Below are 13,312 nucleotides of genomic sequence, written 5' to 3'. Positions count from 1 at the left end.
ATACCGAACTCGGAGGAAAATTTACTTGGAAAGTCCCCCATCACATGGCAAATTCATACACAAACGAATAGAAAACAAATGGCATATTCCTAATTTGATGGAAGCATTTTCGTATGCAGAATACCGTATTATGTCACAGTTCCCAAATGTCGAATCATGTACCCCTCTTTTACTCTAAGGAGAAGTGTTACAAGATGATGATTGTTTTTCCTGTGGTATACCTTTCCGATAATGCGATCTTTCTTATTAACGATTCAACGACGAGCCTGACTATATTGCTGATATAAAATGTCGATTGCATTGTGGTTGATGTCTGATATCTAAGGCCGCACGTGCGTTTGTTATATACAACGCCAATCTTGAAATACATCAAAATAAATGGCTTTTTTGAAAGCACTAGATAAACGCACATCCAAATAAACATGGTTTACACTACAAAAACGCATCTACAATCGTTTCTTTGACTTATAACAATCGGAAGGTCAATGCCAGAACGAAATTGAAGGGACACATATGTCCGTGTTTTAATTTATGCAAGCTTCTCATCACTGATGTAACTCTTTCAAAATAAAATTAAAAAAAAAACGAAAATTAAAAAGTGTATATTTTTGCAAATGTAACGGTCATTATCGAATGACGTCGAGCAGTCGCATTTTCTGGCAAATGAAGAGGGGCGTAAAGTGGGGGTATCTGCACGAAAGAACGCGAAATAAAATTGCAATTTAACGATGAACGAACAATTAAACATTAAATTGCACGTCGATCTTTTTACCAATTTCACGAAACACGGTGAATAACGAATCTTTTTCACGGCTGCACGTGAAATAAAAATGGCAAAACACGTTGCACGAAAATAACCCTTTACCACCCTCAATGAAATGCAACCCTCTTGCTGCCGGAGGGACACATGGGTCCACACCGACTGTGCCGAGGGACATATATGTCCATGTTTTAATTTATGCAAGCTTCTCATCATTGCTGTACCTCTTTAAAAATGAAAAACCGAAAATTAAAAATGTGAAATATGTTTCTACAATTGCTTTCAATGTACCGGTCCTTACGACATGACGTCATTGTTTAGCATGTCATGTCACAAACGTCGTGCGGTCGTTTTTCCTTGCATATGTTAAATACAACCCTGAAAAACATCTGGCAGCAAGAGGGTCAAATACTACTTTCCTTTTTTATACTGATTAATTCACCATTCAAGTACATAGCAATCTCAGTGTAGTCTACTACAAGAAAGAAAGTATTTTATTGCTGAAAGATATAATCTTCCGTCTTATGTTTATCCAATTATGACGGAAGATACACTTCAGGGATATCGTCACCAGAAATTACTTAAAACCTTTACTAATTTTTATGCCCCACCTACGATAGTAGAGGGGCATTATGTTTTCTGGTCTGTGCGTCCGTTCGTCCGTCTGTCCGTCCGTCCGTTCGTTCGTCCATCTGTCCCGCTTCAGGTTAAAGTTTTTGGTCAAGGTAGTTTTTGATAAAGTTGAAGTCCAATCAACTTGAAACTTAGTATACATGTTCCCTTTGATAAGATCATTCTAATTTTAATGCCAAATTAGAGAATTTATTCCAATTTCACGGTCCACTAAACATAGAAAATGATAGTGCGAGTGGGGCATCCGTGTACTGTGGACACATTCTTGTTTTCCATAGATATAAGATTTGGTTTTGAAGTTTGGTTGTACGGTCAAACGGGATAGCACATCCTCATTTTTACGGAAATGTTGTTAACCGTGCCCGAAAATTTAGAACTGACCCTTATTCAAAAAGGTTACCAATTCAACAATGTGATAAGATCAATGAATATTGTTTTTATTGGTATAAATATTGATTTTATTATCAGTAAATTAAAAGCGAACAAAATATTACTAGGATGTTATATACATATATACATTCATGGATCTACAATCTGTCAATACCTATAACTTGGCATTGCACAAGGTTATGTTTTTCTCTCGACTAATTATGACGTTTTTACACTAAATCCATTGGATGTTGGATGTGTACGAATTGATAGTTTAGTCTTAGATGCAAGATTTTTGTTTATTAGTTGTTTAGCTGTCAGATAACTGCGAGTACTCTCAGATCTGTTCCCAGTGTCTTTTTATTGTCGGGATGTACAAGTACCTGGCCACGTCCACTTGTATTTTTGTCCATCTGATGAGTTAACTTGCCTTTGTCAACTGATTTTTATAGTTCGTTCTTATGTTGTACTGTTATACCACTGTCCCAGGTTAAGGAGGGGGGGGATCCCACTACATTTTTTATGTATGTGCCTGTCCCAAGTCTGTATTTTAGTGGTTGTTTGTTTAAGTGTTACATATTTGTTTCTCGTTCATTTTTTGATATACATAAGGCCTTTGGTTTTCTCGTTTGAATTGTTTTACATTGTCATATCGGGGCCTTTTATAGCTGACTATGCGGTATGAGCTTTGCTCATTGTTGAAGGCCGTACGGTGACATAGGTCTTAATGTGTGTCGTTTTGGTCTCTTGTGGATAGTTGTCTCATTGGCAATCATACCACATCTTCTGTTTTATAAGCCTTTAGTAATCTATGTCTCCATATACTAAAGGAGACATTTGTAGAAGAGTTGATTTTATATGAAAACACAGGATTTGTATACGAAATTCTTTTTTGCATCACAAATGACTTGTACATTCAAGCTGTGAAAAAATCCCTACATACTAAAATCTGGACGTCCTCACTCGGTCTTATTATTAGTATCAACGTACCATCAACTGCACCAACAACATTCGGCATACCATACATTGTTTAAAAGTTTGATCACTCCCAAAGATGCTTTTAGAAGAAATTGTAACATGATATAATTCTGCTGACCGAAGAACAACTTATGCCATAGCTATTTCCTATCTCACACATGACCCCCTCCTTTGCATAGTACCGTAAAGTTGTCAAATTTATGCAAAGGGGGATGGCAAAGTTTCTCAGTGTTGGTCTTTCTAAGTGAGGGACAAGAACATCTACCATTTCAAAAATACTTTTGTCTAACTTACGATATCTTGAAATTCTTTCTATGTCATTCAGATTGTCCATAATGTTAGTTCTATCTCTAAACACTCTTTTCTTTCGCAGTACCCTACGTTCATTGTGTCTTAAAATGAGGAAGGCGACGGCCATCTTTGACGCTGCGTTAAATCTGCGCCATGTTCAAGTACCCGCTAATAACGTTCATGCAATGTAGGACCATTGCAAAGTACGATCGTTTTATGAAACTGAATTTTAGCGTAACATTTGGTAAACGATCAAACTTTAATACGCTTACGATTGTTTTAAGAAACGGCAGCCAGGAGTTTTAATAGGATTGCTTTTTATAATCCAAAACATTAGTCCATTTTAATCACTCGACTCTTCGAAACTTGTATCGATTTGCTGATAGACCGTTGTATTTCAGAGAACATGTTAACTGAAAATTCTGTCATCTTCAACGGTTTCGGTACTTGTACATCCTCGGATTTCAAATGTTTGGCTTTGAGCGTTGATGATGAAGGTAAATCCAGAAAAGCTCTTCAAACGCATGAGATTATTAAACTTGTTGTTTTCAATATTTTGTAGGTATAATTTCGTTATCTTGCAGGTAATCAGGTTATTCAGTTAGATAGGTTCAAGCGATAACATATTGTAACGGGCGGGGGGGTGTAGTGTGCATTTTCTGCCTGTAAATATTACAGATTTCTGTTTAAATACTGCTATACTGCTTTTCAGCTGGATAATGTAGTTTAATATAACTGGATGGCTGTTATACACTGGAACTACTGTCTAGAATACTGTCAGCAGATGATATCTTGTTTTAGTTTTTGTTCGTAATTAGTTTGACAAATATAGATTTGGGAGAGGGGTCTTTGTAAATCCTATCTCTTAACAACTACGGAATAACCCAAGCGAACTCATAAAAACGTAACGCAAATATAAAATTAATAACTTTTAATTTAGCAATAAAATAAAACCTCTATCTGCTCCAGCTGCCTATGCCTATATAGAAATAATAGTGAAACAAAATACTTCTCTGGAATCTATTGTTGCTAAAACGGGGAAAACGGGAAAAGCTCTGATTAGGAACAAAGAAATATGGACATAAGACACATTCAATTATAATACAGACAATCATATAGACAACTTGTACCTCGAAAATATATACCCAAGGATTATACTCGATAATTCAGCGGAAACTAAAACGACAACTATTACTTTATACTTTTCTGACCAAAAGATAAACAACTCAGCTTTACTAACAACAATATTAGAAATCAGGAAAAGCGTCAAACTGACTGACAACAATAATTATCTCGAATTTCAACTTTAACTATGTTTAACTATTTCTCTTTAACATTAATCAGGAAATGTTTTCAGGAAATTCAACAAAAATAAACTCTGATTCTAACATTTTTCTATCTTAATATAAACTTTCCGGAACTTTATTTATTGCTATAGGTCTTGCCCAGATGAAAAAAGACTAAACTGGAACAATAGCCGTGCTTGCTTTTATAGTTTTGAAACGACACAGTTTTGTCTACAGACACAAAAACGACAACAGTTTTGACGTTATACTGTTTGCAATAGCATTAATTGTTCTAAATAATAAGGATGTTCTTATCCCAAGCATAGAAACATAACCGTATATGACACAACCTTTTTCAACTTTTGATCTTCAGTGCTGTACAACTTTGTACTTTTTTTCGCTTTCGATCTTTTATATCTGGGCGTCACTGTAAGTCTTGTGTGGACGAGGCGCGTTTTTGGCGTATTGAATTTTAAACCTGATGCTTTTTGTTATTCATTAATCATGTGTTTCATTGTCTAATACGTTCTATTTATTTGTATTGTAGTCCTGTAATATTATGTTGTCATTTCAATGTTATATTTAACATTGCCATTAAAGTGCGAGGTTTGGCATGCCACAAAACCAGGTTCAACCCACCATTTTTTCCTTTAAAAATGTCCTGTACCAAGTCAGGAATATGGCCATTGTTATATTATAGTTCGTTTCTATGTGTGTTACAATTTAACGTTGTGTCGTTTGTTTTCTCTTATTTTTGAGTGTAAATTGACATTGCGATAAGACGGGTCACGGTACTTGTCTATCCCAAATTCATGTATTTGGTTTTGATGTTATATTTGTTATTCTCGTGGGCTTTTGTGTGATGCTTGGTCCGTTTCTGTGTGTGTTACATTGTAGTGTTGTGTCGTTGTTCTCTTATATTTTTGCGTTTCCTTCAGGTTTAGTTTACCCCGATTTTTTTTTTGTCCATGGATTTATGAGTTTGAACAGCGGTATACTACTGTTGCCTTTATTTAGAGTGACGTCATGACAGTTTGCACTTAGCGTTCAACATACGGGTATTTGAAATACCAACGTTATGTAAAAAAAACAATAACATGGCGATGTCCATCAACGGAAAAGACCAGAGCGATATTTTAACAAGATTACTTTCCAAATTAAAGTTTGTACATTTGAACATATTTGATGGAGAGTTGTTTCATTGGCACTCGCACCACATCTTCCTATATCTATATTTAGTAACAACAATAGGATACCAGAGAATTGCGTTATATGTTTTCTCGACTGACATATCATATCAAACAAAGTAAATCTCACAACGTAGTTTTAACAAAAGAAATGGGGGTTCACTTTCACACAAATAAGTTACATTCAGTTACATAATTCTCACTAGTCTATCATACAAGTTACAAATTCATTTATCAGCAATCATTCATACTTCTTCAGATACGTTCAAATCATGAAAACCCCATTCCGTAACAATATACTGTCTTCACTTGATACCTTATTCGATTTTATTTTAATGAATAACTGGATGAAAACCACATTACTTGAAACAAAATTAAAATAACATTACTCAACAGACTTGTCTTTCGAATTTTCTAATATTTGAAAAAGCTGAACAGAACAAACTTCGCTGCAATGAGTTTACTGATAATCAAATTTAATTAATTCTATTAAGAAAATAAAATTCTGAATCATTTCCGGAATCTGAGGAGCCTCTATAGGATCTAAGGTTCATTGACTTTGATCGGAAATATACATTTATTTCTTAGTCTGAAGCTCATTTTGGTTCCAATTGGACTCCCCTGAATACTTTTTGTGCTGACATGAATTATCATTGATATGGTTATATTTATAAATTTTATGTTTACAAAATTTAGAATTTTTGAAATACTAAGCCTTTTCTACCTCGGGCATAGATTACGTTAGCTGGATTTGGCAAAACTTTTAGGAATTTTGGTCCTCAATGCTCTTCAACTTCGTACTTTATTTGGCCTTTTTAGCTTTTTTGGATACGAGCGTCACTGATGAGTCTTTTGTAGACAAAACGCGCGTCTGGCGTATATACAAAATTTAGTCCTGGTATCTATGATGAGTTTATTGTGATGCTCGACCTTCGTCGATATGTACACCATGATGTACTGATGTCTGACTGTATAGTTCTTTCAAGAGTGTTCTTTGTCCTTTTTTTTCCTTCTTTCTAGTCGTTTATTGGGATAAGAATGACAAAATCGTTTCAGGTTCATATCAATTATTAAAAAAATAAAAGAAAAACAGGTACAAGTCCAATGTCTCAATTATCTTCTGAATTTAGTTTTCTTTATCTTAAATATTAATGAAAATCTACTGTTAAGGACAAAATGTATAGTCTATAAACATTTTAATGTAGTTCATAATCAAATAACACTCATTTATTCCTACTTTCACTGTCTCTTCACTGTTTAGAATTTCATATATCCAAAATATTTTTAACTCATTTTCTTTTTTTTTTTATCATTTCTTTGGCCGCAGCATTACTTAATGTTTGTACAGCTATATTAACTCTCATTTTAAGAATTTTTTAAAATTTGTTCAAGTAAATGACATCTGCATTTAACTTTGTTATTGGCAAGACTTTTTTTCATTCCTTTTTTAAATACAGATACAAAATTTCCAAATAATTTCTTTGCCTCTAGTTTTATTGTCCTTTTAAGACATTATTCATGACCACTTAAATGAATGTTATTACACATTTCAAAAAAGAGATGAAGTGGATCAGTATAGGTCACCCATTCACTGGAGTTATGCACAAAAGAGGAACGAAAGATACCAAAGGGACAGTCAAACTCATAAATCTAAAACAAACTGACAACACCATGGCTAAAAATGAAAAGGACAAACAAACAAGAGCACACACGACACAACATAGAAAACTAAAGAATAAACAACACGAACCCCACAAATGTGGAGTCTGTTTTAACAAGATTTAATGAAATGTCTATTTTCAGAGAAAGCACAATTAAAGATTGATGACAATGAAATGCTGAACAGAATGCAATGCAATATGTTAATCATTCCGCAGAAGGCATTGCGCTCCAGTTTTTTTTTTTACAGCTTAGTATGCACAGAGGTATGCAAAGTCTGAATATCAGCTCTTGAAGAAGAATTGTATAATATTGTTAGCACACAAAACTCTTCTTAATTTCATAAAACCCCTTTTTCCCAAACTACTGCCTTGTCATATTTCTGGTGAATCCCTGATAGAACTCCTATTTCTGTTTTTCAGCGTAATGACGTCGTGAAAACGACTCATTGTATCGCACTTTGTTGTTTCAAGTTCTACACTGCGATGTGTAATTGGCAGTGAAAACAGAGAATTCTTGCTCTGGTAGTGGTTGTTAGTTTATATTTTCCGAATATGCATTCATTTTTTTAGTGCACGGAAAATTAACCCGTTTGAATTTGTCTTTCATGTACCATATACTCCATTGAAAATCTCCTATTCTGCACTGGTTTTTGAATAAATGCAAATAAAGACATTTGTTATCTTTGATGAGTTTATTGTAAAAATTCGAAAAATTATTAACAACTTTTCTCATCAAATAATTTGTCTTTTTTTTCTTTTACACAAATAGTCACTTCCATATTGCGTTTAAGTTCTGCCCTGTTCTTGAATAACAATGTTTGCCTTATATATTCTTTGCTGCTTTTAGCTACAACGCCGACACTACAATCATAATCGGAGACACCATCTGACATATCAACCTCGGCATGAAGTTCTCGAAATATATCACTAGTGGTTCTCTGAATTTTCTGATTGGGAAGATTATCATCAAAAGTTTCGCTAGAAAACATTTTGTGGCTTTTCACTTAGGACTAATTTCCGAAAGTGAAACGTCGCTAAAGGGGTAGTCAAGTGTAGCAAAGGTGGTCTTCCTAAAGTATTTGTACTGTTTCAATGTAAAATAACGATTTCTCTGTGTATGCATTTTTGGCCTCTTAGTGCAAATTAGACCATTTAGTCTTAATTTCTTTATTGGATCTGGGCACACACCTAAAGAGTTGACCCTTTCGGTAATGTCCTCCCAGATCAACCTTATTAGCTCACCTGGCCCGAAGGGCCAAGTGAGCTTTTCCCATCACTTTGAGTCCGTCGTCGTTAACTTTGACAAAAATCTTCTCCTCTGAAACTACTGGGCCAAATTTAACCAAACTTGGCCACAATCATCATTGGGGTTTCTAATTTAAAAAAATGTGTCCGATGACCCGGCCAACCAACCAAGATGGCCGCCATGGCTAAAAATAGAACTTATGGGTAAAATGCAGTTTTTGGCTTATAACTCAAAAACCAAAGCATTTAGAGCAAATCTGACATAGGTAAAATTGTTTATCAGGTCAAGATCTATCTGCCCTGAAAATTTTCAGAAGAATCGGACAACTCGTTAGTAATTTTAAGGAAATTTTGCTGTTTTTGATTATTATCTTGAATATTATTATAGATAGAGATAAACTGTAAACAGCAATAATGTTCAGCAAAGTAAGATTTACAAATAAGTCAAGGTGACCGAAATGGTCAGTTGACCCCTTTAGGAGTTATTGCCCTTTATAGTCAATTTTTAACCATTTTTCGTAAATCTTAGTAATCTTTTACAAAAATCTTCTCCTCTGAAACTACTGGGCCAAATTAATCCAAATTGGGCCACAATCATCTTTAGGGTATCAAGTTTAAAAAATGTATCCGGTTACCCGGCCATCAAATCAAGATGGCTGCCACGGCTAAAAAACGAACATAGGGGTAAAATGCAGTTTTTAGCTTATAATTCAAAAACCAAAGCATTTAGAGCAAATCTGACATACAGTCAAATTGTTTATCAGGTCAAGATCTATCTATCTGCCCAGAAATTTTCAGATGAATTGAACAACCCGTTGTTGGGTTGCTTCCCCTGAATCGGTAATTTTAAGGAAATTTTGCTGTTTTTAGTTATCTTGAATATTATTATAGATAGAGATAAACTGTAAACAGCAATAATGTTCAGCAAAGTAAGATTTACAAATAAGTCAACATGACCGAAATGGTCAATTGACCCCCTAAGGAGTTATTGTCCTTTATAGTCAATTTTTAACAATTTTCATAAAATTTGTAAATTTTTATTAACATTTTCCACTGAAACTACTGGGCCAAGTTCATTATAGATAGAGATAATTGTAAGCAGCAAGTACACACACATCGCCATCACCAAAACTCAATTTTGTCATGAATCCATCTGCTTCCTTTGTTTAATATTCATATTAATAGACCAAGGTGAGCGACACAGGCTCTTTAGGGCCTCTAGTTTCATTTGTCACGGAAATGGTACCATCAACTCCCATGTCATTTGCCACTGCTAAACCGCGAATATCTGGGATAAGAAGTAATTAATGGCCACTACAAACTAAAGTTTAATATGGCAATACAATTTTGAATTTGAAAAACTAAAGACTGATTATTACAAAATTCATTATCAACTCCTGTGTTCCAATTCTCAGGGTAAGTATAATTCTTAATTTTTATGAATATTATCAAAGATCGGTGAAAAAAACAAAACCAGAACAAAACGGACCAGAAAAACGGTCGTTTACAGACTTTTATATGTTGATGACCGAGGGGGAGGGTTTGTTATCTCTGTGAATGACCGGTGGGTCGTGGTTTCTCTGTTTAGACATATGTCCCTTTAATCCAACATTCTCCTTTTTCAATTTTATATACAAGTTGTTGAATTGGTTACCATATGTGTTTTTGGAAATTATAAAATTATAGAAAACTTTATTCAGTGTTCATATACCAGAAAATTGCACTTAAATGAATGGCAGTGACTTATAGCTACATGTATTACGACAACTGGTCTTCACACTTTGCTATAGAAATCGTAAAATTACTCTAGTTTGCTTTGAAATTCTTGAATTAATAAGAATTTGTAAAAAAAACTTGGTTCCTCAATAAGAAATAAACATAGTAGTCTTAGTCAATACCACTGTCATGTGGGCAAACCATATATCACGATAATAACTAGTTTTTCAATATTTTTATGTAATTAATTATATAATAAAAAAAACCTTCTAGAAATACGTAGTCTAATAACGTTTATGATGACAATACAATGATTATTTAAAAGCATATGGATATGAAGATGAGAAAGTCCATTTACACTGTATCATCTAATCGAAAGTATAAATTACTTACACATATTTCTTCGAAGTCTTCTGCTTCTTCTGAGAAATCACTAGTATCCCCAAATTCATCATCACTGTTGTCAACTACAACGCCGACACTACAATCAGAATCGTAGACACCATCTGAAATATCAACCTCGGCATGAAGTTCTCGAAATATATCACTAGTGGTTCTCTGTATTTTCTGATTCGGAAGAATATCATCAAAATTTTCGCGAGAAAACTTTGGCTTTTCACTTGGGACTAATTTGCGAAAAATGAAACGTCGCTAAAGGGGTAGTCCAGAAGAGCTGATAGTGACGTTCCATCACAAAGGTGGTCTTCCTTAAGTATTTGTATTACTGTTTCAATACAAAATAACGAACGGGCATTTTCGGTGTATGTTTTTTTTTTTGCCTCTTGTTGCACATTGGACCATTAAGTCTTAATTTCTTTGGTGGATCTGGGCACACACCTAAAGAGTTGACCCTTTCGATGATGTACTCCCAAATGAACCTTTTGTTTCACTCGTCACCGAGACTGGACTTAAAGGAGTAGGTCCGGTAAGGGCCGATTTTGGCCTCAAATTTCAGGTTCATCTGACGAAAGATTTTGAACACTTTTTAAACACTTAAGTGTCTATTTTATTTGAATTCATTAGTTGATGTGAAAGATTTTAATTGATTTAGTCATAAAAAACGCACCGATTCAAGCTGAAATATGAAAAATCTACCAAATATGCCGAAAGATGTCACTTTTCAGCTTGTTTTTGTCTGAAATGAAAGTGGCCGCATCCGTGTTCATCCTCAACCTTTATATATGTTATGTATTATCGTAAAATACAACTTACATTTCAATATTAAGGATGAACACGAATGCGGCCACTTTCGTTTTACACGAAAACCGTCTAAAATTTAACTAAAATGCTAGAATTGTGAAGTTTTCAGTAATTTAGCATGACTTAATGGTGCTAGTACCCGATGTGCATTGTATTGTCAAAAACAGCCCATATTTATGTAGCAGAAGCATTTTACTGTGCAATAAATAACTAAAAGTTTACATTTTAACAATTTTGTAAAACTGCTATATTTTGGGGCCAAAAAGGGGTCTTACTGGACCTACTCCTTTGTCACTTATTATTGAAATATTTTGTTGCACCAGTTCCGTGATCAAGGTTATTTCTGATAATTCAAAATTTTTGGACTGATTTCATATTGTCTTAGTAGCATCCATGTCCATAGTTAGATCGTTGTTGATGTTAATAGACGGATGTTTACATCTGGTTGAATTGTGGAAAATATTTAGGTAAAACCCAATTTTTAATGAGAGTTTAATGACGCATCAATTAGTTAATGTGCCTCAAAATATATATAAGCTAATGACACTTTCATACAACTGGCTGCAGGTCAATATACATTTAAATGGTTATCTTCTCTGAAACAAATTTTAGATGATACAGGATTTTCCTTTGTCTGGAATGCACAAGCTGTTATCAAAAGTTCGGATATTAAAAAGAAATGAAATAGAGGTTAGTTGACCAATTTGGACAGAGTCTATCTGCTAATTTGACAAACTCGTCTAGAGGTGTGTTTTATGCGTCATACAAAACAATGTTTGTTTAGAGCCATATTTGCTCTATCTTAATGTGTAAAATCGTTATATCTACAGTAAATTTAGATTTTCAAACATAAAAAAAAAATCCCTATCGAAGTTGGTTGTTGGAAATATACACCAAAAGAAAAGCCTATATGCTGTCATTGCAATTCTAATACAATTGGTGACGCATATCATTATTTTTTGCATGTACCAGTAAACAAATTATGTCAATATGAGTGAGGTATATACCTACATATTTCACAGAGTATCCTTCCCAATTAAAATTTACTGGTCTATTGTCACACTGTAACGTGCCAGTGCCAACAAAAATGTACCTGTTTCTAAGACATTTAAATAAAATAATTCATAATTCATATCATCTTACAATGAAGTACTAAAATAACTTTTTATCCACGTTACAATTAAAAATTTGGCAAACAAATCAACCAAATATGGCATATTTCAGTTCTATTGTATATCACTGATTTATATTGATTGTTGGTTGCTTAACATCCAGTGGCAAATATTTCATGCATATTCAGGACGAGAACAAGTTCACAATAAATACAATAGGTAGGTTGGTACAATAGAGGCCATCTGGGATTATGGTCGGGGAAATTTAAACTGCCACTGGAAAATAAGGGTATATTGGATAGGGACAGACATTTTACCTTGCAACATGCCACCTACGGACCCCTCAAAGAGTTGTTGCAAGGGTTCTTAACGTGCAAAGAGCGTGGCACTCTCTTTACACGAGGCATCGGATTTAACGTCCCACTTCTGACCGGACGTGACTGCAAACTTGATACATCCCGCACAGCCAAACGGACGCCCCACTTCAGCAAGCGTTTTACTGCCGGTCGGGAGAATACCAAGTGACCATATTTCTATACCCAGTCACCCTTGAGGTGTACACTGATTGATATATTGTGTGTCTTGCTTGTTAATGTATAAATATATATGTAATTGTAAATGTATAATTTTATCATCTTGTAGCACCATACGTGTGCCTAAGTTGTAATAAATTTGCTTGTCTTGTATAATAAATACGGACTAGATTATAATAAGTTGTAAAAAAAAAAAACCTATTTGATTGTATGCGACTGTATAGTAAAAGTAAATTTTTATATATATGGAGAAGAGCTATGTTATTAAATCAATCTAACAAATCTTTAAAACAATATGGAAATTGAAAAAAATAATCAATCTCAAAAGGAAACAGAATATT

Source organism: Mytilus galloprovincialis, chromosome 3 (genome assembly GCF_965363235.1).
Source record: "Mytilus galloprovincialis chromosome 3, xbMytGall1.hap1.1, whole genome shotgun sequence".
NCBI classification, from domain to species: domain Eukaryota; kingdom Metazoa; phylum Mollusca; class Bivalvia; order Mytilida; family Mytilidae; genus Mytilus; species Mytilus galloprovincialis.
This window is presented reverse-complemented; position numbering follows the sequence as displayed.